The 27,366-nt window shown below is 39.0% G+C and overlaps 1 protein-coding gene across 2 annotated transcripts in view; it reads left to right on the top strand.

Moving 5' to 3' along the window:
• Nucleotides 1-27,366, top strand: part of rap1gapb (RAP1 GTPase activating protein b) — a 98,843-nt gene that overhangs the window by 13,275 nt on the left and 58,202 nt on the right. The window contains exon 1 of one of the 2 annotated variants that reach the window (XM_067460304.1): nt 14,867-14,927. The exons of the other annotated variant lie outside the window; for it this stretch is intronic. The gene's annotated coding sequence lies outside the window, so the exon portion shown is untranslated. Of the gene's footprint in view, nt 1-14,866; nt 14,928-27,366 lie in introns of those variants that run through there. 2 annotated transcript variants of the gene reach the window in all.

Genomic DNA, 27,366 nt, shown 5'->3' with positions numbered 1-27,366 from the left:
TGCCTGGGTTACGTATGTGTGGGGCGGAGCTATCAAAATAGGGGCGAGACCATTTTGGGGGTAGGGGCGTGTTTGTTTTGGTGATTTGAAATAACAACAATGGTTACCAGAAAGCACTTACCACTCCTTAAATTGAGTAAAATAACTTATTATAACTTAAATAATTTTATAAAGGAAAAATATCAAATAATACTAAGAAGAATAAAGCGGATGAGTGCTCTTGCAGTGAGAACGAGTGTGTGAGAGAGAGAGGTTTGACAGAAAAATGGCACTTCTTATATTTGGGTTTGATCAGATAAGCAAGGGCAAGTTCCCTTTTATGAGTAAGGCCAGTGTAACCACTTGGCATCTCAAAATTCAATAGCAGACTGTGGTTTTGCCACCTTTGAGGCAAAAGGACAGACAAACATATTTTTATCATATTGCTATAGTTAAAGGGTTATTTCAGAGATTAGCATATAGCTTTCTATCAGTAGAAACCCTGGAGTATATTCGAATGATCGTGCTCCTCCCTCTCATATCCCCCTGAGACAAGAGATTTATGCATTTTATTTCTGGAAAAATTACGCAAATATCGACAATTTGCGTCATCGGTAAAATGTTTGGCAGAGACTAAAGACTACAGCCAGCAGAGGGAGCTATTTCTGCATGTTTTTAACTCGCACATGGGGGACGGGGTCGCACTCACAGCTCAGCTCGGCTCAGGCATTCATATTAACGGTTCGGCCGGCGGCGCAAAGTGAGTATTTTATCTTCTCAAGTTAATTCCTATGAAAGTTAATCTTCCAAAGGCATGAACTGAAAACGCGGCAGACTGAACACGCGCTGAGAACTACTGCCGCGAGCGTGGACGTGTTTACCTCAGCTCTCATCATGAGAGCTCCTTCAGCTCATCACCATGCGTGTAAAACTCCTGCTGCGTTTGTGCTGACACTTCCTCAGCGGCTAAATCACAATATATTAAACAGACACGTTCAGTTTTTGATTTTATGAAGATGAACGCGGTGGTGGGAAAGTAAAAGTGATTCAGTAGTGGTGGCTTTGGGAGTGGCCTCACAGGGCAGCGAAGCATTCTGGGAATTGTAGTCTTTCATCCCCATGAGACAAAAAACACATTTTCTGTCTTTTCTCAGTCTAGAAAGCACCAAATTCAAAAATAATTTCACATTTCTACTACATCAATGACCCTGTTTAAATACAGATTCATCTTCCCAGCGCTGAAGTACCCCTTCAAACATGTGATGGAAAATGCGGGTATTATTCCTCAATTCAAAGAAACAAAGTGTACTTATGCAGATTAGTATGTAAATTGAGAGTTAATTTAGACATTGCAGACATAGTAGATGTTGCAATAAAGTAAACTATGTGCTTTAACACGTTCAGAAAAACAGTTTGTTTTAGCAGTTGTTGGAAACTTGCTTTCATCTTCAGAATAAAAGGTTAGGCTTAGTAAAAAATAAAAAATAAAAGATTTAGCAAAACTGCCTAATGTTGCTCCAGGACTGTAAAGCTTTGGGGGAGTTGAAGGACTCGATCTCCTCCATCTGTGTTTTGATCATCGCTCCGAATCTCATCCAGATACAGTCTTTGACAAAAACACGATTTTCTTTGCATCTTCTCAAAATGTTGCTTTTTCCATGAAACCCACATTCAAGGTTTGATTAAAAAAAAAGAATGCATGAAGCAATAATTAAACTGTTCTCTGATGTTTTTCTGCATGTTAAAAATCAAATATTTAATACAAGATTTTCTGTGTGCCATGAAACGTAAGAAAAGGACCAAAAACGCTGGCGGTTACTGGCAAATTTGATGTTGACGTTCACTTAAGCCGTAACTGACTATGTTTACCATGGTACTCGACAAGACGCATTCTCCATGAAGACAAGGAAGTTTCAGCAACGGAATAAATAATTCATCCATTTTGGCTGAGCTTTTAATGCTGTTATGGAAAGGATTAAGCTGGTTCGTCACATGACCTGCAGTGCATGTGCTTGACGCATTCTGAAAAGTTGTGTTTTTTACATTTTATTTTTATTTTATCTCGCATGTGTGCCATGTGTTCCCCTAGGTAAGCGACGTACATGCACCCAGCAACATACGTGATGTTAAAAAAAACAACACACCAGGCCACCTTCTACCATTGCTCTGTGGCAATGGACATTTTTCATTTTTCTGTAACACCAAGCGTCATCGCAGATTTGTATGTTCCGGTGAGATTTTGTCAAAGGTTTAATAGACACAGGCGAATCGTGGGTGTTTGAGTTGAGATCACAATCTTTTAACGATTAATCATGCAGCCCTATTAGTCAGTCAATCTGTTTGATGGCAATGGAGGCCTTACTTTCTGTACTAATTCTCAAAGTTCAATCTTCAATGAACGTCAGGTCAGTGATGGGCCTATGTTCAATGACATTGAAATGCCATTTTTTGTATTGTCTATTAATTAATTGTATGAATTAATAAGTGGATCATGTAACTTTTTATATTTATATCCTTTAATTGAAAGTCCTAAATATGATACAGGCCTACATAGTTGTATAAATCACTTTGGAATTCGTCCTTGCTGTGCGTGTGTGTATATTTTTGTGTGTGTTTGTTTGTGCCAATAGTCTAGACAGTCCTGCTAAATATGCTTTAGGCGTGCTGAGACATGCTGTGGGCATGAGGTAAGACAGCCGGGGTGGGTGAGAGATGTGCTCACCCGGATACACAGACACATACAGGCCTTTAGGGTCATTATGAGTCATAGTCAAAGCAAACTCATTCACCTTCATGTCAATCACACAACTTTCATCTTCAACTCACCTTTAAAAATGGCAATGTGCCACTTCAGCATACAATACCGATGATCCTTGGACTGTCAGATTGGCATTACAATCTTTACTGCTGCCAGTGTTGAAACTGGCGTTTTAAAAATGCAAGTTTTGTCCCGATACACACATGCCATGCTGTAATATTGTCGCTTTATATATACATGTACAGCACTTATAGCCACTACATTTGAGCATTTTCATGCAGCAAGGTGTTACGCTAATAAAAAAGCCTTTGATGGAATTTATAAATCGCCATGATTCAATATGCGTTGCAGGAGTGGTCTGAGCTGTCAAGAGGTATTGGATTAGCAAATCACACTTCAGACGCCTCCTGCAACACTTCAGCTAACGGTTCTTGTTTTAATACAGTTCTGCTTTTCTCAGAATGAGTCACTTTTCATTTTTTTTGCATTATTCATTTTTATGTTGTATTAGAGATGAGAGATTTCCATAAATAACTTCTACTACTTCCAATTAGATTAACCTCAATGTACCAGAGGCAGCATTTTAAGCTTAGTTTCCAATTTACGTGACCAGAATACACAGTATCAATTCTTAAAGTGATTATTCACCCAAAAATGACATTTTGGTACCATCTATACTACTTGCCCTCATTTATATTAAAACATGTTTGATTGAATTATTTTCTCGTGGAGCACAACAGTGTTGCTTTGTTTCTGCAGAATGACCTACAGTGAAGGTTAATTAAGAACTATGGCTGTTATTGTGCAACAGTAAAATTATAGTACTAATATTTGTTGGCTGTCTTCATTTTCAAATGTTAAACCATTAATGTTTTTTTTTTTTTTTTTGCAGAAAACCATAGGGAGCTCTTAATGCCTCTCTTTTGTTGGTTAAACAGTTTGTTTATAAGTGCTTTTTAATATAAGTTTGAGAAGATTATTGCGACATGTTTCTTTCTTAAATGGTGCATTAACATTCCCAAATCACACTTTTGGTTTTATTTCGATTAATCATGCAGTCCTAGAAAATACACACTGTATGGGTTTTTAAGTTACATTAGGGTTACTAAATTATGACAAAATATTCCCTTTTGCGTGAACTGCTCCTTTAATCCCCTTAAATGGAATCTATACATCTTTTTATAGTTTGTACATGAATCCTAATCCTAAATACGCAATGACATTTGACAGAGTAATCTAGACTGCAACAAGACTTCGCCATGAGTGCCTATGTGCACAGTCCTATTCCATCGAGTCAGTTCTGATTAGATCATTAACTGATCTAGTTGATATGAGGAAGGCTGCCCGCCTGTCTCCCGCTTCCACCCCTACAATTCCCTGAGAGCACAGCCTCGATTTGAAAGACTTGTCTCTGACAGATCCTCGATCGCCTCTCACTGTCTGATGGAATGATAGATGATGAAAGGACAGGGGTAAACGAACAGAAGAGATTAGATTCTCCTATCATGTCTACCTTCCCTGACAGAGTGCTTCAGACCGGGTTGGATGTGAGGATGACGGGAAGAAAGGTTTCCTAGGATGGTGAGGGGATGAAAAGGATGCTCTGGGAAAATAAGAATAATGTGCGTGTTAACCTCGGGTGTTTTCGTGAAGACGGGTTGCGTAATCTTAAACCATCTCTTATAAAGGATTTATATGCTACTCCCACACAAGGTTTTGAAAAGTGTATTTGTGAATTTAAACTAGATTTGGTGAAAATCTAAGTGGTGCTTGTGGATCTCTGTTGTGGGTGGTTAGCAGGACGTTGCTATGCAGTTGATAAGGTGTTCTGCGTAGGCTGGTGTTCTGGGTGGTTACTAGATGAACGTCAAAAAGTCCTCCATAATGTCCCCAAGTTTTGTGGCTTTTAGTATCAATATGTTAGCTTTAAGGTTATCTATAAGCTAGTTTGCTCCAAAACAATGACAAATTTTGCATTTAGAAAATATAACCAATTCCATAATAACCAATCAACCGCTCTCTAGAATCTACAAAATCCCGCCCCCTACATTATAAATAGATGATGAAGCTGCAGCAGAAATCAGCCACTTTGTTCAGACAATTGTTATTTTCTGTGTGGTACATAGTGCACTATGTAAGGAAAAGGGAATGAGTAAATGTGTAAATATGATTTCCGTTGAGGCAAATGAAGTCTGGTTTTGCGGTAGTGCTGCAAACAGTCTAGTCCAGAGATACAATTACAGAGTGGACCATCTGTGTAAGTCTGCACAGACCACAAAACGCATTGGATCCTTTGAATTCAGCACAAAATGCTATGTATTTTAAAGCAAAATCGATATGGAGGAGATTAGGAGAAGAAACGTTAGAGAGACTGCATTAGAAAATGCACTGATTAGTAGAAGTGGCATGCCGTGCTCCAACATAATTCACACACTTTTCAGACTACACAGCCTCAGCATGACTATGATCACTGGTTTGCTTTAGTAACAGTTTCATATTAAATCTAAAGGGGGAATCAATTAGAGTTAGACTGTGACTGTCATATACTGTCAAATGCGGCTTAACTGAGCTCAACGGCTGAGCTGTGACGTAATCAAGATATCTTTTTTTTAAACAGCTTGATATGTCCCGCCCTGTCTTCCTGTTTTTAGTGGAAATTACATCAGCATAGAGCGCTTAAACAAATACACACATGAGCATTTGAAAGCAGGCATCTATCTGCGGATATATTAGGGATCCGCTGATAGACCTCCCTTTCAAACGCGCCTGTGTATAAGTTTCCTTAGTGAAGAGCGAGTGCCATTCAAGTGATCATTGTAGCCAGTCACAGACATATATGTTGAGTGTGTGAACACAATGGCCAATCAGGGAATCAATTGTAAGAATCCATTCAACAGCGCTCAAAATGCTAGCGGGAATGCCGGTGTCGTCACCTTTTTAAATTTCAGTACAGACTTGGTAACGAAGTTGATACTTTTGACATCTTTATCACAAACAGACACACGCTCGTACAGGAGGGTGTCTGTTGAAGTGAAATGTCAAGGAGATAAATGAATCTGTTTAGTTGTTCCCCAGAGAGTAAACCGAAGCAGAGCAATTATCTTAATTGTGTTCCAGTGGTGTTTATACCCATCATGCTCTGTCATTGAATACCTCTTCTGTTGTTCTCTGTATCTCAGCATTTCCTCCTTTCTTAATCTGTTTATGTGCCATTCTTTCATAATGAATTTTTAATATTTCACAATAACTTGCAATTTCCTTCCAATTACTTGCCTTTTACATGTAATTTCATCCTCTTGTGCCAGTGTCTAGGCTTAACCAAGTATTTTACAAAAGTCTGTGAAGTCTATCGTCATAAAGTCTAGTCCAGATGTTCCGCTTGTCTATACTTCTGAGCGACATTTACAATGACCAGCCACAGTTTATTACAGCCCTGCATTAGGGGAACTATTTGGAAGCATAGGGAGCACAACATGATAAATTCATTAAGCATTGTCATTAGTTTTAGGTTGCTGCTGAGCTATCTGAATAATTTGTTGGCTGTACGCTCTCCTCTGTGTCATTGTGTAGACTTAATACAATATTCCTAATTGGTTTAATTTTGCCATTATATTTGGAATTGTCCACGGGTTGCTATACTTCTGATCTCTACAAAAGCGAACAATGTAATAAAAGGATTTTGTCATTACTGTGATATTTGCAGCTCAAAGAGAACAAATGAATTTATTTTGCTCGTCGCTCTTTATTCTTTGAGCCATTTTCTCTGACGGCATGACCCCAATTAGCTTCCAGACGCCTCAGTCGGCTCCTCAATGTTAAACATGAAATCCAGCAGATGCTGTTGTAGTTGTCACTTTCAGATGGAAGGCTAACACGCCAAACAAACATGTTAAGAATCAGGAAACCTTCCTGAGCAAATCCCAACAGTGACAGGAAACATTGCAGACCAACTGCAAATATAGGAAGGAAAAATATTTAACATCTTAATTGTTTCTTCAAGATTAAATGGCTTGCAAAAGAGACGTTTGTTGAAGTTGCATGCTGCTCAGAGCTTTTCCTCTGGGGAAGAAGAAATCTCAAAAATGTCTCCAAGAAAGTGTCAAAAGTCAGAAATTTTGATTTGCACTCTGACATTTTTCTTTCTTTTTTCCATTTTTATTTCTCCTGAGGGAAGATTGTGAGATGGGGATAAAAGTATACTTTGTATTTAAACTGAGTCTGTAACTGAGGAGTAGGTCACCCAAAATATTATTTTTATCATCTACTTGTCATCATGTTGTTCTTAATTTCTTTCTTGCTTGTTTTCCCCCCCAAGAGGGATACAAAAGCATCGTAAAAGCTCTCATGCTTATAAGAGCCAAGTGAAGTTTGATTCATGAACAAATCTTTTTATTTTAGTCAGATCTTTTCTCTGAAAAACTGATCTGAATGATTCATTTTCTCAATGATGCTTATGAAGCTGTTAAGAGATTGACGGAGGGAATCAGTGAATAATCTTACCTCCCGGTTTTTGACACAAAGCTATTGTTGACTTGGGAAATAGTGCATGGCTCATATGGACCATTTCTATGACACTTTTATGGTGCTCTTGTGTCAGTCTCTATTCGTTATAATTGCATGGAAAAGTAACAAGCAGAGCACATAATTTCTCCTTTTGTGTTCCACAAAAGCAGGAAAGTCATACAGACAGATTATTCATTTTTCGTGGAATTTCTTTTGGTTGATGCTATCAAAAATAAAACAAAATCCTGCATTGAGTGAAGCTGACTAGCTAAACCATTAGGCTGTTCTAGGAGCAGCTTATAACCTAATTTGTGTAGTTGTGAATGGAGACTTTGGAGACCAGAGTCAATTTAATGACCAGAGTCGATGACCTGAAAGTTGACTATAAGAAACTGGAGGAGACCACAAGTGCTGAGCTTTCTAGACCCGTCTGCTTTCACCAAAGCTCTGTCTTTACAGGGCTTTCATTACAGGAAGGCACATATACACCTACACTCAGGAAGTGGTGTGATTGAATCATTGATCAATTTAATGGAGGCTCTGGACAACCGACAGTGTATTACTGCACGCTCTCTTGTAGAGCGCAGTGAGAATTTAGTAGTCAAACAGAGACACTCTTGTGAAGGAGACATTTATGCATACATACTATATACGACACAACAGTTTTAACTTTGATGATAACATGAATTGTTTCTTGTTGCACAAAATCAGCATTTCCGAAGGATCATGGGACACTCATGGGAGTCACAGGAGTAATTTACATTTTAAAATATATTAATATAGAAAATGTCTCTGTTACGTATGTAACACTCGTTCCCTGAAGGAGGGAACGGAGATGTATGTCGAACGTGACTGACTGAAAGAAAACAGTTGTTTTAAATTGTAATAGTATTTCACAGTATTACTGTTTTTTACTGTAGTTTTGATTAAATAAATGCATCATAGGTGAACATAAGAGTCTTCTTTCAAAAGCATTAAAAAATCTTTCCGAACCCAAACCCCGTTTTATGTATGATGGATGGACAGAAGAAAGGATAGATGGATGGATATGTTTATGTATATATCATATCTTCTGAGTTTATTTCCCTCCCTGTCGTTTACCCATACACTCCCCACAGGCACACAGATCATAAGCGATCTTCCATTAGACACTAATTAGAGATGTGAACAGTGCTCACACAATAACAACACCTATTAATAGAGATGGCGGCCCTTTCACTGAAAACAAATTACAGTCATCATTATCTTAATTGCCTTGTGATGATTCAGTAAAAAAATACTGCAAATTCAGATTATGGATTTATAAACGCAACCATGATGTTTTAACAGAAGCAGAAGGGAAGTCGTTAATTGTAATATCGCACATTACTCAACATGGAATCTGGTTCATTATCCAATTTCACATCACATTTCCATTTTCAACCCGTGGGAATATAATGGTGTCCTACTTAGGGATGCGCGATATACCGGTACTGGAAAAATACCGGTATATATTTTATTTAAAACGGTACGATATCATGATTTGGCACATTTCGGTGTATGCTGCTGTTCCGAAGTTCACCGCTAGATGGCAGCGCTCTACCCAAACTGAGCCGAAACAACCCGCAAATGTGACAACAACATAGACGGACAAAATGGATAAAGCAGTTGAATCTCACTCAAGATGCCCAAAAACGAATTAATAAAGAGAGGAGTAGAAGTGACATTTGTAATGACTTTGCTTATAAAACTGATGAAGAACCATCAAACCTAGCCAAGAAGCATCTGTCTCTATCCTGACTTTAAGACTTCTGAAGAGATCGACAGGTCAGTGAATCATTCAAACCATCTCATTTAGACATTTATTTTCTTTTAACACTGATCAACGCACATACATAGCCTAACATAAGATCGAATATCACAATCTCCAGCGTTCGTTTCAACCAATGACATTTAGATCTCATAATATTTGCATGCGTACTATTGCACTATTTATATTCCCGTTAGACACAACCGCCTGTGTTTATGTGAATAACTTACTCACTAAAGACGGACATTTGTACATAATTCTGTGTATTTGACTGTTTAAGGAAACTTAATGTGTAATGTGCGAGCGTGACTAAGTGACAGGCGTGTGTGTGTGTGTGTGTGTGTGTGTGTGTGTGTGTCGTATTCTCATATCTCCTGTAACTGTTATTATGAAATGCTATAAAATCTCTTGCGTGTTCAAATGTTTTCCGTTCTCCATCCCGAGACGAGCGTGAAATGTTGAATCGGATTATGCAGATTGCTTTAGTGTAGTGCGATGTCTTTTGAACCCAGAAGCAATTAGCTAATTTTGAGAGATTTTTGCTGAAATTATTTCTCACAAGAAAGTTTTCAAATGACTGATTTGATGTGATAAGCTTTGCTGATTCATTTACTAATAAACATTTGTGGTAATTTCCCACTTTATAAACTCAAAACTTGCATAATTGTACTCATTCTTGTGCAATATACCCGCGCTAATATCAGACCTTGTGGTATCGATTTAATATCGGTACTTCGGTATTAGATTGTGGTACCGTACCGAAGCCAAAATTGTGGTATCGAGCCATCCCTAGTCCTACTAATGGTCTTCTGGTAAGACAAACACATATGCATATTGCTGTCTAATGGAGTTATTGTGGTAACCATTTTCAGAATTAACTATCAGTGCATGTACAGTGTGAAATTAATTTCAACAATCCATTTTTCAAGCAAATATCTGAGTTTGGGTGACTCTGTGAACTGTTATAAATACGAAACATGCAGACTACATGCTCCCATTGCCTCCACCAGTCTACAAATTTACCACAGTTCTGCTTAATGCTTAATTGATATTCATGAGGTATGTTCACATTGCTTGCCATTTTACTAAGGCTGCCAGGAGATATCATTCCCGACAAACAGCCTGATGCGTGCTTGGGCTAAGTCCCATCACAATGTAATTAATCCCTGTTGGTCTGAGAATGAGTTTTTACGTCAACTGATATACTGTGTAGAGGAGATTATTGAGTTGTAGCGAGCATGAGGGTTGTGTCTGTAAATGAGTCAAAATTCATTAGCATTTTTTTTATTTTAAATTTAGAATATTTTTAGTCCCGACCCAAGGTGTTTAACAGTGTAAGTATATATTTTTCTGCACAACAATAATTGAATCTTTGATTAATAAGTGCAATTCACCTTTATTCCACAAGATAACACAGTGACATTTCACTCATAGTTACCACAGGCAGAAAACAAAAGAATAGGAAGTATCGTCAGCAAAACTTGAAATGTATGGGCGATTTACTGCAGAGCTTGTTTTACTGAATTTGTCCGAACGATAAGGTAATGAAATATGTTTTATTGTATTGTTTTGTAATTGTTACTTTATTAGGAGAGTATTTATTGCGACAGGTAGAGATCCATCCATTTTGGATATATATCCGGGTCGCTGAAGACCAGAATATGTAATAATGGTTGTTGAAACATTCATCAATTTATTTAATTGAGATGGAAATTTTGGACAGCACTAAAGATTTTTATGAAGTTAAAAGAAAAACATTTAAATCTGTGATGGATGTTCCTATAGAAGAAACATGCTTGTCATTTGTTCAGAAAAAGCAGCTTGAAGGTTCTGTAAATATCTACGTTTATGTTCTACAGAGAAAGTAAAATCATACATGTGAGAGTGACATGAGGGCGAGTAGATGATGCCAATTGGAGTTTAGGTAAAAAAAAAAAAATATATATATATATATATAAAATTATATTAGTGTTAAAATTATATTGCTAAAAATGCTTCCCTTTTAGCTTTCTCCTCACTCAGTAAAGAATGTCCTGCTGACTGTATAAGTAAATCCATTGAACTGTTGACCGTGGACATTAGAAATGAGGCAGCAGATCAGTTGTTTTCTCGATCTGAGAAATTGCATTGGTCAAACCGAGAGCAAAACTGATTTACTCCTGCTGCTTGGACAATCCCTGAGGACCTGCAGGATGTAGAGCAGAACGGCAGAGCAAAAAACAAAAAAAAAACAAAATAAAAATGGTTTGTACCGTGAAAAATGGAATTATAGTATAAGAGTGCTTCTCTATGGAATCTCATGTGTGCTCTTATTTCACAACAAAATCAGAAGGAAAAAAGAAACATATTTATAGTATTTGTTTTCAATATATATTTAGTATAAACATTTATATAAATATATATAAATACAGTCTTGTTCAAAATAATAGCAGTACAATGTGACTAACCAGAATAATCAAGGTTTTTAGTATACTTTTTATTGCTACGTGGCAAACAAGTTACCAGTAGGTTCAGTAGATTGTCAGAAAACAAAGAAGACCCAGCATTCATGATATGCACGCTCTTAAGGCTGTGCAATTGGGCAATTAGTTGAAAGGGGTGTGTTCAAAAAAATAGCAGTGTCTACCTTTGACTGTACAAACTCAAAACTATTTTGTACAAACATTTTTTTTTTTCTGGGATTTAGCAATCCTGTGAATCACTAAACTAATATTTAGTTGTATGACCACAGTTTTTTAAAACTGCTTGACATCTGTGTGGCATGGAGTCAACCAACTTGTGGCACCTCTCAGCTGTTATTCCACTCCATGATTCTTTAACAACATTCCACAATTCATTCACATTTCTTGGTTTTGCTTCAGAAACAGTATTTTTGATATCACCCCACAAGTTCTCAATTGGATTAAGGTCTGGAGATTGGGCTGGCCACTCCATAACATTAATTTTGTTGGTTTGGAACCAAGACTTTGCCCGTTTACTAGTGTGTTTTGGGTCATTGTCTTGTTGAAACAACCATTTCAAGGGCATGTCCTCTTCAGCATAGGGCAACATGACCTCTTCAAGTATTTTAACATATGCAAACTGATCCATGATCCCTGGTATGCGATAAATAGGCCCAACACCATAGTAGGAGAAACATGCCCATATCATGATGCTTGCACCTCCATGCTTCACTGTCTTCACTGTGTACTGTGGCTTGAATTCAGAGTTTGGGGGTCGTCTCACAAACTGCCTGTGGCCCTTGGACCCAAAAAGAACAATTTTACTATCATACTAATGCTGTGTTTGACCTCCTTTTGGCTTCAGAACTGCCTTAATTCTACATGGCATTGATTCAACAAGGTGCTGAAAGCATTCTTTAGAAATGTTGGCCCATATTGATAGGATAGCATCTTGCAGTTGATGGAGATTTGTGGGATGCACATCCAGGGCACGAAGCTCTCGTTCCACCACATCCCAAAGATACTCTATTGGGTTGAGTTCTGGTGACTGTGGGGGCCATTTTAGTACAGTTAACTCATTGTCATGTTCAAGAAACCAATTTGAAATGATTCGAGCTTTGTGACATGGTGCATTATCCTGCTGGAAGTAGCCATCAGAGGATGGGTACATGGTGGTCATAAAGGGATGGACATGGTCAGAAACAATGCTCAGGTAGGCCATGGCATTTAAACGATGCCCAATTGGCACTAAGGGGCCTAAAGTGTGCCAAGATAAAATCCCCCACACCATTACACCACCACCACCAGCCTGCACAGTGGTAACAAGTCATGATGGATCCATGTTCTCATTCTGTTTACGTCAAATTTTGACTCTACCATCTGAATGTCTCAACAGAAATCGAGACTCATCAGACCAGGCAACATTTTTCTAGTCTTCAACTGTCCAATTTTGGTGAGTTTGTTCAAATTGTAGCCTCTTTTTCCTATTTGTAGTGGAGATGAGTGGTAACCGGCGGGGTCTTCTGCTGTTGTAGCCCGTCCGCCTCAAGGTTGTGCTTGTTGTGGCTTCACAAACCCTTTGCTGCATACCTCGAGTACCACATACCACAAGTTATTTCAGTCAAAGTTGCTCTTCTGTCAGCTTGAATCAGTCGGCCCATTCTCCTCTGACCTCTAGCATCAACAAGGCATTTTCGCCCACAGGACTGCCGCATACTGGATGTTTTTTCCCTTTTCACACCATTCTTTGTAAACCCTAGAAATGGTTGTGCGTGAATATCCCAGTAACTGAGCAGATTGTGAAATACTAAGACCGGCTCGTCTGGCACCAACAACCATACCACGCTCAAAATTGCTTAAATCACCTTTCTTTCCCATTCTGACATTCGGTTTGGAGTTCAGGAGATTGTCTTGACCAGGACCACACCCCTAAATGCATTAAAGCAACTGCCATGTGATTGGTTGATTAGATAATTGCAGTAATGAGAAATTGAACAGGTGTTCCTAATCATTCTTTAGGTGGGTGTATGTATGTGTGTATATATATATATATATATATATATATATATATATATATAGTAATGAGAACTCTGCTTAATTGTCATTAAAATAGTACCAAAATACCCTATAAAGGCCTTTTTTTTTTACACAAAATATAATTTGAGGTGAAATGCGACCTTTATTTCTTGACATATGCACCTATTATCAGAAGGTTTGTTTTTGAATCACAACTGGCTCTTGTTGTCTGGTGGCTTGGTCTTTGGCTAAAACATCTTTACAGAAGGAATATTCAATTGATCTTGATTCTCCCTTCGCATCATGCTGTCCCAGCCAGCCCTATCATGCTCTCTGCGCTCGAGATGCCCCCCTTTGGGCTTCATAAATAAACCAGTACTAGAATGGAAATTGCGGTTGCTGAGCACTGTGTCAGACCATCGAGTGATATACCGGTCTAGCTCTTTAGAAACTGCTACACATCCAAATTTTTCCACACTATAATTGAGTGTTATTGCCACATTACATGAACATAATTCTTGTGACATTGAAATGCTAGATCTTCATCCTGCTGTGAAAAATCACAACCATTGAAGCTCTTTTTCTTTTGTGTTATATCAAAACTGAAAGAATATCTGGGTTGGAGGCAAAATGAGATTTTCTTTTAAAGCTGATTTAAAAACATTGAACATTGCAGTACTATCAGATGTGGTCTAATAACAGATTTTGTAGTGACACAATTACATATATGTAGTAAGTATGAATTACCATTCTATAGAAGATAGATAATATATTTAACTAACCTGTCTTATTCTGACCTATATGGCTACAACTAGAACACGTCACTATCATTCCTGTCAGCTTCTAGCATGCTAATGACATGCTCCTGAAAACCCCTGCAGAGCACATAAAATCTGTTTTCTTTAGCCTACATGTCACATTTTCCCGTCACATGGATGCCGAATCTGCTTGACGTCTGTCAGCAGCACTTATGTTTCAGTGTGATGGCTGTAAGTCTCCCAGTCACATTCAGTGGAAACATAAGGAGCTTTCGCACCGAGTTGTAGTAACTAGCCACCAGCCAGCTCCCTAGTTCAGTAGCCAGGGCCCTGATCAGGGAATCAGACATTCGATCACAAAATCCTTCCAGTGCACTGAAATGTCTGCTCCCTAAAATGTCCCACAATGCACCATGAATACATAAATGCTCACAGTGTTCCCTCAACGGAAGTTCTGAGTTGACTCACTACACCTAATGACACGCTATACTTGTCTTTCAAAATGCAGCTCATTATTTATTTATATTTCAGCATAAACATACATTGTATGTACAGGTAATGAACATAGCTAACATTTTATAATTTACTTACGGTCGAAATCTTGCAAATCTTTTTTTTCCAGGCGGACCATTAAAGAACCCAACACAAGTCTCTCGGACATCCTTTAGAATCCAACCAATCAGGTGATGACTTTGTAAACCCTAAAGTTTTTTTTGGTTAAGTGTGCCATCAGATGTTCAGCCAGCGGTCCATGGGTGTGGCGTCTGAAACTAGGTCCATTCAAAGACATGTTGGATTTCCTCTGTATAGTAAAGATTGAGAAGTTCCTGAGCTTCGGAATCTGTCTATTGCTGTTCGTGTAGTTAGTTTGAGTTGTGGAGTAAATATGTAGGCTATAAACTGTGTTTACAAATGGCGAGTACTGGTGTTTCACGTGAGTTCGGCCAATCGACATACATTTGCGTCACTGGTAGTTCCTATTGTGCTGGTTTAGACTCTACTTTGCAGTAGAAGCTAATTTAGTCCCCCCAATATCTAAAATCAGTTGCACTTTATTTTACAGTATGTTAGTGTACTTACCTAAGAAAGTACTGTGCAATGTAAGGTAATTACATGGGTTAGGCGTAGGGGTAGGTTCAGAGTTAGTAGTTATCACCCCGTTATTGCAATTACTTTAATAAGTTCATAGTATGGACATTAAATAAAGTGCTACCCTAAAATCATTCCCAGTTCCATGTAGTACCAGCAAGGCAAAAAGCGGGTACTTCCGCCAATAGTTCCTCTGGTGCAAAAGCCGCTTCAGTGAATTTTTTTAAATATTCAAATAATTACATTTTCAAGACTCACAGATGGTTTTGAGAGTGAATTAGATTGTTTGCTGTCATGTCATACAGTCTTGGGTCCTGTAAAAGTTGTTGTTGAATATGGGGTTACATTCATACTGTCTCATATATCATATAGCAGAGTCATGTTGTGTGGTTATAACACTGATTATGGTGTTAAGGTTATCTCAGGGGTCACATGGAGGCGTTGACATATTTGTTTGTTGTTATAAGTAAGTGGCTTGTGTTACAAGTCTGAAACTGCATTTACTTCATTATATGATATACATGTGGTGTAATGCTGTCCTGCTTTAGTAAATTGCCTTGTGCACAATGAAATGTTGTTTATTTCTTAAAGCTAGAGTTCACAAAAAAATGACTGAATTATAAGGAACACCGCTTTTATAGCATAAAGCATTATCTTAAAGTTGTGCTTGTCCATACAGTGAAAGTGATTGATGTCCACAGATGCAAGATTATCAGCGAGTGACAAATTCAGATCACAAATCTGCTGTATGGCTTCAGCAGATATGTAATGTAATGCTTGACTCGTATGTTCTTTATCATGCTTTTGGAGCTCGACAGCCCTGGTCACCATCTATTTTTCGTTCTTAGGAAGACAATCTGCTAAATGTTCCACGGAAGAAAGAAAGGGGATGAGTTGTTTAGAATGTCAAAAAAGAGAAAAATTAGGGTAATTGCTTGATTTTGTAGCGTTTTTGTCGTTGTTGTGGAATGATGGTTTACATGCGCGCACACACACACACACACACACACACACACACACACACACACACACACACATACAGACTGCATGACAATCCCTTATTTTCAGAGCGCCAGGTGTCGCATAATCAGTATGTGTACAATCAGGCAAATCATTTCAATCAGACGTCCAGGTGTTTACGCCGTTTGTTTACGCTGTTTGTTTACCCTGAACGTTTTATACGCTGTTCAACTCGCATATAAAAATGCAATTTTAAATTGTCTCTGTTTGCCAACAGTTTTTGTTGCAATTATTGCCAATGAGGCTAATTTTTACCTTGATAGTGCTGAAATAAGACAGTGTAGACCGAACACAAACATCAAAAGATACAGTATAATATAAAACAGATAGTTTTCCAGATCAAAAGATTTGTTAAAGGCTCCCATATACTTCAAGTAAAATCAAAGAACAAACTGTGATGTTGTGATGTCATTTCAAATGAAAAACAATAGAGAAATATAAAACTACCAATTTAAAAATGTTGATTATTTATTGCAAAATAGAGCATTTTTAAGAGCGTAGGGAGGTGACTCGATTACGTCATTTGCAGTGGTTCATGGGAGAGGGCGGGGCTAAAGAGATTGATTGTTTCGACTCTGATTGGTGGAATTTTCTGTACAGCATTAAGGTAATGTTGTATTTCACCACAAACACGATTATTTTTTAAAATATGTTGAAATAATGCAGACTGATGGCTTCAACAGAAGCAAATATTATCGAATAAGAACCTCGTAGCTCACAGAATGTTGTTTTAGGCAGAGCTTCTCATAGCTTATTCCTTGAAAAACACAGTCCAGACAGCTTAAAATGTTTAATGGTCCAGAAGGACACAGGGTTACATTTGGCAGAGCCATCCTGTTGTGCTGCAGTATATGTTCCAGTTTGAAAGCACTCACAATATGCTTTTTAAACTATACGGTTAGTTCAAATGTTCATGGTTGTAGCTTAATTTTTTCCACTTTTGCCCCTTTTCCAAACTTGTGAACATATTTTTGTCAGTTGGATTAGGGTTTTGGACTTAGAAGTCTGACTGGTAGAAGTTCATTATTTTTAGCTCAGATAATGAAAATTGTGTATGAAAAAAACATTTGTTCGCAGTGTTGCTATGGTCCCAGTGCAAACTGCCAAAAGAAGACAGATGCCTAGCCATCTGAAGAGAGTTTCAAAACTCAAACCCTCAAGTCATTCTCGTCCCATTTGGAGCATGTTTGGTTAGATGAATGGAAATATCACCCATATGCCATTGTATTAGAACAGAAGTCAGTGTTTGGAGCAGGTTGAAAGTGTTAATACAAACTGAATATTTTCCAGCAATCACCGTGATAGCTACTGTACAGTTGTGTTCATATATAAGGATCACATTTTGTCCATATTTTGGGGAGAATGACCATTGATGGACAGGAGAAACGCTGACAACCGTGCCAGACTCTGTTTCTGTCATAGCAACACTGGCATTACATCAGCCATTTGGTGACACGACAATGCAGACTTCGCCAGGAGCGGACGTGCCAACACAATCATGACAAGATGCTTGCTGCATTGTTCTTTAACGCTTTCTTTCCCTCTGTCTCCTTCTATTTTCATAACTACTTGTAATGGTTTTCTTGTTTCATCTCCTTTGAGACATCTCCTGTAGGATAAAAATGCCAAGTTGCTCCTCTGACACCCTGTCTACAGTGAATGTAAGCGGACAAAAGACAATATAACCCATTCATACAGCTGTAAGTTGATGTGATGTTGTCTACACTGGATGCAGTGCAGGGTGGACACAACAAATCCATGACAGTAAACTGCTGCCTCGTTCTATTTATGAAATACCTTAAGCACTTGCGATACTTCTTATAGGAAAAACAAATGGTTTTGCAATGGCTGCTTTGTCGCATCCAGTGTAGACACCAACTCCAGCAGTTGGGCAGTAATGAATTTATAATATGGAGAGCAAATGGAGACTTTTGCTCTAAAGATATGCTTGTTTCTAGCAAAACGGTTTTGCACGTCAGACTAGTGTAACGTTATACATAGAACAACAATGGAGTAACCGTTAGCGCATTTGAATGACGAAACACGCTTTGTGAGAACGCTAGGTTTATGTTTGGGTGGTTTTACAATAAACAAACTGACACCTATATTGGTCAGCTAAACAAACGTATTTAAACACACACCATAGATCGTATGCTCCATTGATAAATTAACTAACATTATACACGATTGTGTTGTTTACTTAAGCGACGATAGCCAACAACACAGACATTTGAAGCAGTTTTACTCACCGCCTTTTTCCAAAGCACGACCGTGAACCTTTATCGCTGTGACCGCTCCGTCAAAAACACACTTCTTTGGTAACTGTTGATTTCGTGAAGTCCTGTGACAGCAGTGACCGTGAAGATCCACTTTTGCGACGCGACTGAATGTGATGTGAAGCTTCCCTTCCTTTGTCTATGTTTAGGATGGGAATCCAAGTCTTTAAAAGTGTAAAAAGCTCAGTATGCATGAAACAGCATTCCCCCAACCCCCAGTGAAAACCCATTTATGGTTCTTCCTGGCACCTTTATTTTTAAGGGTGTAGAATAACTCAAAATAAATAATATTGTAAAAAGTTGATGAGAAAAGTTCAAGTTTACTTTGAACTTTTCTGAGCACCAATGGAGCACACTTAGGGTCTTTTCTCACTTTTAGTTCAGTTTCCATTGGTTCTTTTGGTCCGGACCTAAAAAGAAAATGATACATTTAGTCGTAGTTTGCTTAGTGTTCACTAAAGATACAAAAATCATCCTAACATCCTAAATAATTCTGGCCTTTTTTAGGCTCGCATCTTGTGACATCATGTCCCATTTTTGGGCTTTTTACATACCAGAGTTGGTTTGGAACCGGACCAAGACCCCTTTTTTCAGGGTTCTCTGTCTGTTTGTTTGGTGCGCACCAGGGTTCGGATGGTAGCATTCGCACTTAGTCAAATGAACAGAGCAATTACACCAGGATTCGTTTTAATCCAACCAAACATGGAGAGTGTGAACACACCGTTAAAGACACAGCTGAGATATCTTCTGAAACTCTAGCAGAGACACATAAGGTCTTTTTCTCAAGAGAAAAATCAGAGAACCATCTTTTGAAACTCACTGCTTTCAAAGAGATCATATTTTTGATGATTTTTTTCCAACAGAAAAGTCTGCAAACAAATGTTATGAATTTCAATTTTAACGATATTAACATTTCTCATTAATTTTTCAAAGACCAAAGGATCTGAGCTTCTTTATATTTAAATGAAATATAAATGAAAAGTCTCCTGAGCTTCGAAATAGCTCAAGATGTCCTTCTGGGAGTATCTCTATAACCACACTGTCTCTCTATTTTAAAGGCATTTATGCAGACAGGTTCACTTAGGTTGCATAAAAAACACTCAGTGATGGCGTTCCTATTCGGTTGAAGAGGGTCATTGAGTGAATCCAGACCAAGCCTCATTTACTGAAGATTTCACCCAGACACACACATATGCACACAGTATTTCACTCTCACACTTTGAAACAAATTCTTTGTGGCACATTCTTATCTCCCTTTCCCTCTCGCTCACACACGCTCTGCTCGACTGTGATGTCTCAAGCAGCTTCGGTCTGCCGGCAGTGCTCCCTCATCAGGAGGTCAGACACAGTGGGGTGGGGAAGATCGGTCGGACAGAACAACACACTGGCTGAGATCGGTCAATCCGAGCAGTAAGCCATGAAATGGGGCTGCGGGCTTTGAAGATCTCACTGAAGAGCGGATCTAAAGCTGAGCAGACAGGGAGCATTAACATTTTTACGATACGTGAACACCCAGATTCCCAAAATGGGGAGGAACTTAACTGGGAGAATTACACAATCAACATGGCTTTAAAGGGTTAGTTCTCCCCAAAATGATCCCATAATTTACTCACCCTCAAGCCATCCTAGGTGTTTATGACATTCTTCTTTCAGCCAAACACAATCAGAATTATATTAAAGGGGTCATATGATGCTATATGTTTACTCAATTGACGACAGGGCTATGATGTTACATGCTCAGTTACTTTTGCACGTTATTTATATTGATGCAGCGCATGTGATATTGAAGATGTGAGATGCTCACAAGCACAGTATGTCAGCTGACAAGAGAAAAAAGTACATTTGTATGGGTTTTATTGTTTCTTTGACTGCACAGCACACTATGCGACCCACTCTTGCAACCGTCCAGTTGAGAAACATTGACGTAGGTTATACTATCTACTGTTCGCCGTTCACTGTTGATTTGCTGAAGCTTATTCAGCATTTTAACCTTTTCTGTACTCGTTTGACTTGCGGCTGGCACTAAGTTGAATTTGAAGTGCGCCTCTGAAAAGTTTTTGTGGTCTTAAATAGATGGTTCTGCATTTAAATAAATGCAATTCTTGTCAAGAAAAATGGAGACAAATGGCAGTTGAGCAGGGTGGCCAAGCTTTGGCCAAGTGCGCCTTGTCAGACGTTGTTATATTTTATATATTTTATTTGAAAAAACTGGGTATTTTGTGTGTTGCCCCAGCTGAATAATACCCTCTGTCAAATACACCAGATCTAGAAAAGTAGCTACAACTCTATCTTGGGGATGGGGATATGGGTGTTTAGAAACCTATTAGCCACATTAGTTATTAATATCCATAGCACAAATGGTGCATGACTTTGGCCAATCAAATGACCAGTGAGCAACAGTAATGTTTGCCCTAGCGAACACCACTAGTGATTCTGTCTTGTTATGTTAAGAGCATTGCATGAAGAGAGGCGCTGGAACCTTGCTCAGATGGAGGTTATTTGACTGGGCAAGGTTAACTCCCAGAATTCCCTGCTCTGCTACTCACAGCTGGAGGCAGTCCTGTCTCTCCTAAGCACTCTTTGAAAACTTGTGTGCAGGGCTCTTCTTCCAAACAGATAGCAGCTGTAAGTTGATGTGTTGCTGTAGAGAACACATACTGTTGTCATTCACGCCGCACATGGTAAATAACATGCATCCTTGGAAAAGAAACATGTATTTGCGTGCATTTGTTCTTCGTCTGTAAGTGCTGAAAGATACAATAGACAGCACTTTGTCGCAGTGGACAGCGATACGTGTTGCCAGGTAACCACACCTGACATTGAGCATAAGATACTTTTTAATCAGTAATTTACAGGAGTGGCATTTGCATTAACTGAAAAATGCATTAACAAAAATTCTACACAGTGTGTGTGGAACCGAACTGAACAACATGAAATAGAAATGTTTCTTTCTTCTTTACGTGCAGACAGTGCGGCGAAAGAAATCTTAGGGGAAGTGGAACGACCCTTGAGTACTTTGTGTTAGCAGATCTTGCTAGAAAAACAACAAACAAGAACACAATAAGCCAAATTATTTATGCTGAAAATAAGATCAAAATGTTGTGACCCGCACCTGCTCACTTTAATAACTCTATAAACTCAATCACTTTATGAGCCATGCTTAAACAAGAAGCCCAAAAACTCTTATAAGTGGACATGGCAACACTGCAAGCAGCCTTTCCAAGCATAAACAAAACACGACGCCTCTGTCCACTGTGCTTCAGTTCAAATAGTTTAACATAATGGGTCTTGCTTTAATATTTATTTGGTCAGAATAGCAGATATTAAACACACAGGACGGTGTGTCAGTCACCACAGCCAAAAATCTGCCCCATATCCAATTCTAAAGATTTCATTGGTCAGGTCAATCACAGCGCTAACTGCCTACACGATGCTACAACAAAAAACCCTTACCCTACCGCAAACCCTTTACCCTACCGCAAACCCTTTACCCAATGAAACCAGGCTGGATTTGCACTGAACGGGTTAGGGGAAAACTTCACACTGTTGGGTTGCCTCATAGAAATGAGGAAACATTATAATCAAAAGACGGATTTATCATTGTTTTTGCATGTGGTGAGACTGTAGTGTGGTGTGTTAAATTATGGGATGTGTATTAGGAGTGTAGTACCACATGGTGGCAGTACTGATCCAAATCCCTTTTTTCCACGTTTCTGCTTTAAACTTTACAGCTTTTCAGAAACTTACTGCCCAGACCTAAATTCAGTTAACCTACTCCCTTTAAACCACTTCAGCCCATAGCCTTCAAGACAGTTTTACAGGAAAAACTGTCCAACTTAAGCCAGATCAGTTGATAAATGTTATGTTTATGTGTTAAAGGCATGTTTTAAAATTTCCCTTTTATTTTCTTCATTATGTCATTACTGAGTGTGTGTCTGAACATCTCAGTGGTCAGGTGCCATAATGTTTGTTCTTTTAAAGGACACTGCTCCGTTACTTTTTCTTGTAGCTGCTTTTGACTTTTTTGACCTGTTCTTATTAGTGTGTGTGTGTGTGTGTGTCAGACACCGTTAAAGACTAATTAATATCCTGGTGCCCTTCCCGTATCAGCTGTTCATAGATTAACCAAGGTAAATAGTCCTGTGTCTACCTCCATGTATCCCCACAGAGAACATCGAGACAGAGAGAGGGTAGCTCTGCATATTCGTCAAGTTTTCATTTATTACTGTTTCTTGGCGAGTATGTTTATATAAATGTCCTGACCAGTAGCAGTACTGTAAAACAAGCAATTAAAAACTTCAACTGTAAAATGTTCTCTTAAGCAGTGGGTTGGACCTAGCCTGACAAGCCAGACCCACATCAAGATGTTTGGTCTGGAAACTCACCACTGACAGGGCTCAATCCGAGGGGCGGGATAAACGGTTGTCTTTCAAACTCCCTCTGCACGCGATAGGATAGTGCTACAACCAACCAGAGCAACGAAGGTGAAACAGAGCTTGTTGATAGATTAAACATTCGCCGTATCCGGTCGGCAAAACTCCGTACACATCTTCCCTTTTTAAGAATGACTTCAGTGCCGTTCTTTGTTCTTTTCTCAGAGAAAAGCTTAACTCTAAGTCTTCCAGAGTCGCGGTCAAAGCTGATTCGAAAGACCGCCGTTCGCCAGTTTCTGTGTTTACTAGAAGCACGCAAACGCAACTCAGCTGTCGTCATTGTTAAGCCCCGCCCACCGACTCTATACATGATGTGATTGGCCGGCAAGAGTTAGGCGAATTACAGCTCAGAAGGGTATTGAGAGTTGCTAGACAACACTCGCGGGCAGATTAGATGTGCTGCCGCTAGGGTGCGTCTAGATTTCTAGGCTAGGTTGGACTCCCTTTGGCCTTCAGAACTTCCTTGATTCTTTGTGGCATAGATTTAACAAGGTGCTAGAAATTTTGGTCCATATGGACATAATGGCATCATGCAGTTGCTGCAGATTTGTCCGCTGCACATCCATGATGCAAATCTCCTGTTCCACTATGCTCTATTCTGGATTGAGATCCGATAAATGTGGCCATTTGTGTATAGTGAAATCATTGTCATGTTTGTGAAACCAGTTTGAGATGACTTGAGCTTTGTGACGTACATTATCCTGCTGGAAGTAGACATCAGAAGATGGGTTACACTGTGGTCATAAAGGGATGGACATAGTCAGCAAAAATAATGCATTTTTGCATTATTGAGGCAACGTGGGGGAGAGGACGCTGGCGTTGTCTGTTTGCCGCTTCTCCACCCACAACAAATCATGTTAATGTACTATTAGATTTACATTTTATTTTATTTCCTTATGTTTGTGACTAGTCTAACAGTTAGAGCTACAATTGGGACTGTTGCTGATTGCTGGCAGCCACTGAGAGGTCGTTGTTCGTCGTTTCGCCGTTTTCAACCGCTTCTCTAATGTTTACGTTTGAGTTGCTGCGGTTGGTTTCTGGTTTGGAGGACGTTTGGTGTTTCTCGCCGCGGGTGCTCACTGGTGGTCTCCCTTGGGCTTAAGCTGCATGGTGGCTGAAGTTTGCACCGGGCTAGCGTCATCCGGGCTCTCGTCGTCGGCGTCCGGCATGATGTTGGGATGTTCTGCTTCTCGGCTGCGCCGCTGTTCCGTCCTGCATTGCGACCGTGGAGCGACGTCTGCGCCGGCCCCGGTGTGTCCACAGAAGTGCCCGGGGGAGTGTTCTGCCTCTTGCGTGGTGCTGCGGCGATCCCCATCGTTTGAATCGTCGTGGAGAGGGCCCATCATCTGGTCTTCAGCTGTCGTGCCTCGGCGATGTCATCGGGACACTGCCGCTGGGAGAAATCTGAAACATGGAGTGGACCACAGTGTGCTGCGGAGCTAACAGAGACTTTCACCATCAGCTGTTTTCTGTCCACCATCAGCTCTGTTTCTGTTCACCATCAGCTCTGTTTCTGTTCACCATCAGCTCTGTTTCTGTTCTGTTTTCTGTGTTGGTTGATTGTTTGTAGTATTCTATATTTTTACTTGTTATTCATTTTTTGTTGTTATCCCCCCCCCCCCCCCCCTTTGTTGCACTTTGAGATTCTTCGGAATGAAAAGTGCATTATAAATAAAATCTATTATTATTATTATTATTATTATTATTTAAACAATGCTCAATTGTTATTAAGCGGGCCAAAGTGTGCCAAGAAAATATTCCCACACCACCAGCAGCCTTAACCATTGATACAAGGCAGGATGGATCATGCTTTCATGTTGTTTATGCCAAATTTTGATCCCACCATCTGAATTGCTGCAGCAGAATCTTCTGTTGTCCAATTTTGGTGAGCCTCTGCGAATTGTAGCCTCAGTTTGCTGAACAGAACACCACAACTGAAAATGGGATATGCCTATTCAGGGCCTGAAACAAATAGCCTAGTATAGGCTGCACTCATTTATGTAACACTCTGATGCTAACACATTGTAGTTTTATTTATATATCGTTAACTGATATATTAACTGATCATGCGGGCGCCTCATACACAAAGTGCCGCACACACACCATATCGTATTCTGGTGTTGCAAATGTAACATGTCAGCCAGTCATCATCAAACCAAAATGCAGTCAACCTAACATAAAAGTTGGTCCAGTGCCCAACCAAACACGTTTTTGTGCATGTGAAGGATGCTGTTTTCCATGGATATTGGAACATAAGTGAAATACAAATAATTTAGCAACCAAACGTTATGTGGCAAACATGGAAACATATTTTTGCCGAATGAGAGGGGTGAGCCCCTTTTCACTTCTAAATAAATACATTTTGACTTGACATTTTTATAATGAATGCCACTATAGCCATGTTTAATATATGTTTAATATATTAATGTTTAATATATAATTTCTAGTTTAATATATAATTTATAGCTACTTATTTTTAATTCTTGTTCTGTTCTGAATACTGTTAAAATAGCCTAGGCCGTAGTGTTTATAAGTTTTGTAAATGTTTTGTTTTATTTAGACCTACTAGTATTTAATATACATATAAATTCATGTAATTGTTTAAAATTACGAGTTAAACATCGTTTTTGGAGTAAGATCAAATTTTTCTTTCATGAGAGTACTCCGTACCTCGTTACGTCGTAAACTCTAGGGACATGGCTTATAAATCGTGAATTTTTAGGGGTGTGATATTCAAATGCCGAATGTTTTCAGCCACCACATTTATTAACATACGATTATTCGTATAATGCGATTGGCGCCTTACAAATGTTTTATCAATCACACCCGAACCCTGTTGTAAGATCATTTCTGCGCCCGGATCTGTGCTTGTTTCGACGTTATATAGATAAATGAGGCCCATTGTATTTGAAGTGTAATTATATTGTTGAGTTTGTCTATGTCCCATTACATTTAATAGAGAGGGCGGTGTTTATGACCTACACTGCAGCCATTCATTCACCTGGGGGCGATGGAGACGCTTTGGCATCACATTTCAGGCTTCATACTAGGTTCCCTTTCATGTCTTCTTGTGCTGTTGTGAGGATGCAGCACTGGCTTGATTTTTACTCTCATTTGTTGCTTAATTTTAGGCCCTGCACTCTCCGAAAAAAAAGGTACAATGCAGTCACTGGGGAGGTACCCTAAGGTACAAAAGTGAAATGGTACATATTAGTACCTTAAAAGGTACATATCAGTACTTTAAGAGTGTGAATTAGTACCTTAAAGGTACATGGTAGTACCTTTTTGGTTTTGTACCTTAGGGCACCACCCCACTGACAGCAATGTACCTTTTTTCTGACAGTGTGTGCTTATTATTTTACATACTGATACTCTCACGTGAATCCTAAGCAAATGGTAATACCCGCCGATAAATGGGGCTCTCTAAAGAGTCGTCCCTTTAAAAATGAATGGTCACCTTTCAGCATTAGCTGTAGAAGGAGAGCTCTAATGTTTTTTTGTGTCTCAGAGAGTCCGACCTCATGACACGACATTTCAAAGTGATTATAAAATGTCCTGTATCACAGACACTAGGGGTCGGCCGTCTCTCAGATCATGACAGTAACTGCTACCCAACCTATTAAATAATCTCTTTTACAGAGTTGGCTTTGGATGTCCCCTTAGGTCACTTTTGATTGTGTTAGATTCATTTTAAGGCTGTTTTGGTGGTGAAGGCTTGGGGGCGAGCTAAATTGGCACAGGCAATTATGGGTAGTGCTATTTTTCTTTTCCTTAAGAGTTTTAAGAGAAGCATTTCAAACTTTAATGCTACACAACTGAGAATTAAGTGTAATGAGCGATAAAAAAGCAATGGATTGTTGGCGTAAGGGTCATTCTACTATTAAATAAAAATAAAAATGATTGTTTAACAACTATATCAACTAATTGAGAGAAAGAGAAGAGCAAGCACGAGATGTTTATTTACTCCCACTGAGCTCTCCATCAGCTGAGATGAGATGAGATGAGATAGTACATTGTGCTGTCGCCAATGTTTCCATACAGTAAACATCCATTTATCTGATCCCGCGGTTACCAAAGGTTATACGTGTTCGTCTTTAAAAGGTCTGCCTAAAATAATGTTTTAAATTTGTGGCAAAGTGTCACAGTACAATTAAGTTTTAATTGAAGAAGTTTTAGTATGTTTAGTCTGAATTTATTGAATGTAATATTTAATGCTGTATTGTTATCAGCTGTGTGAATATTTTATTAGAGCTTTATATCCAGTGTTGAACAGAACATTTTGTTTTCATTTCAACAGTTCAATG

This window comes from Pseudorasbora parva, chromosome 12, assembly GCF_024679245.1.
Source record: "Pseudorasbora parva isolate DD20220531a chromosome 12, ASM2467924v1, whole genome shotgun sequence".
NCBI lineage: Eukaryota > Metazoa > Chordata > Actinopteri > Cypriniformes > Gobionidae > Pseudorasbora > Pseudorasbora parva.
Note: the sequence above shows the minus strand (reverse complement) of the source record. Positions and strands in the feature narration are given on the sequence as shown.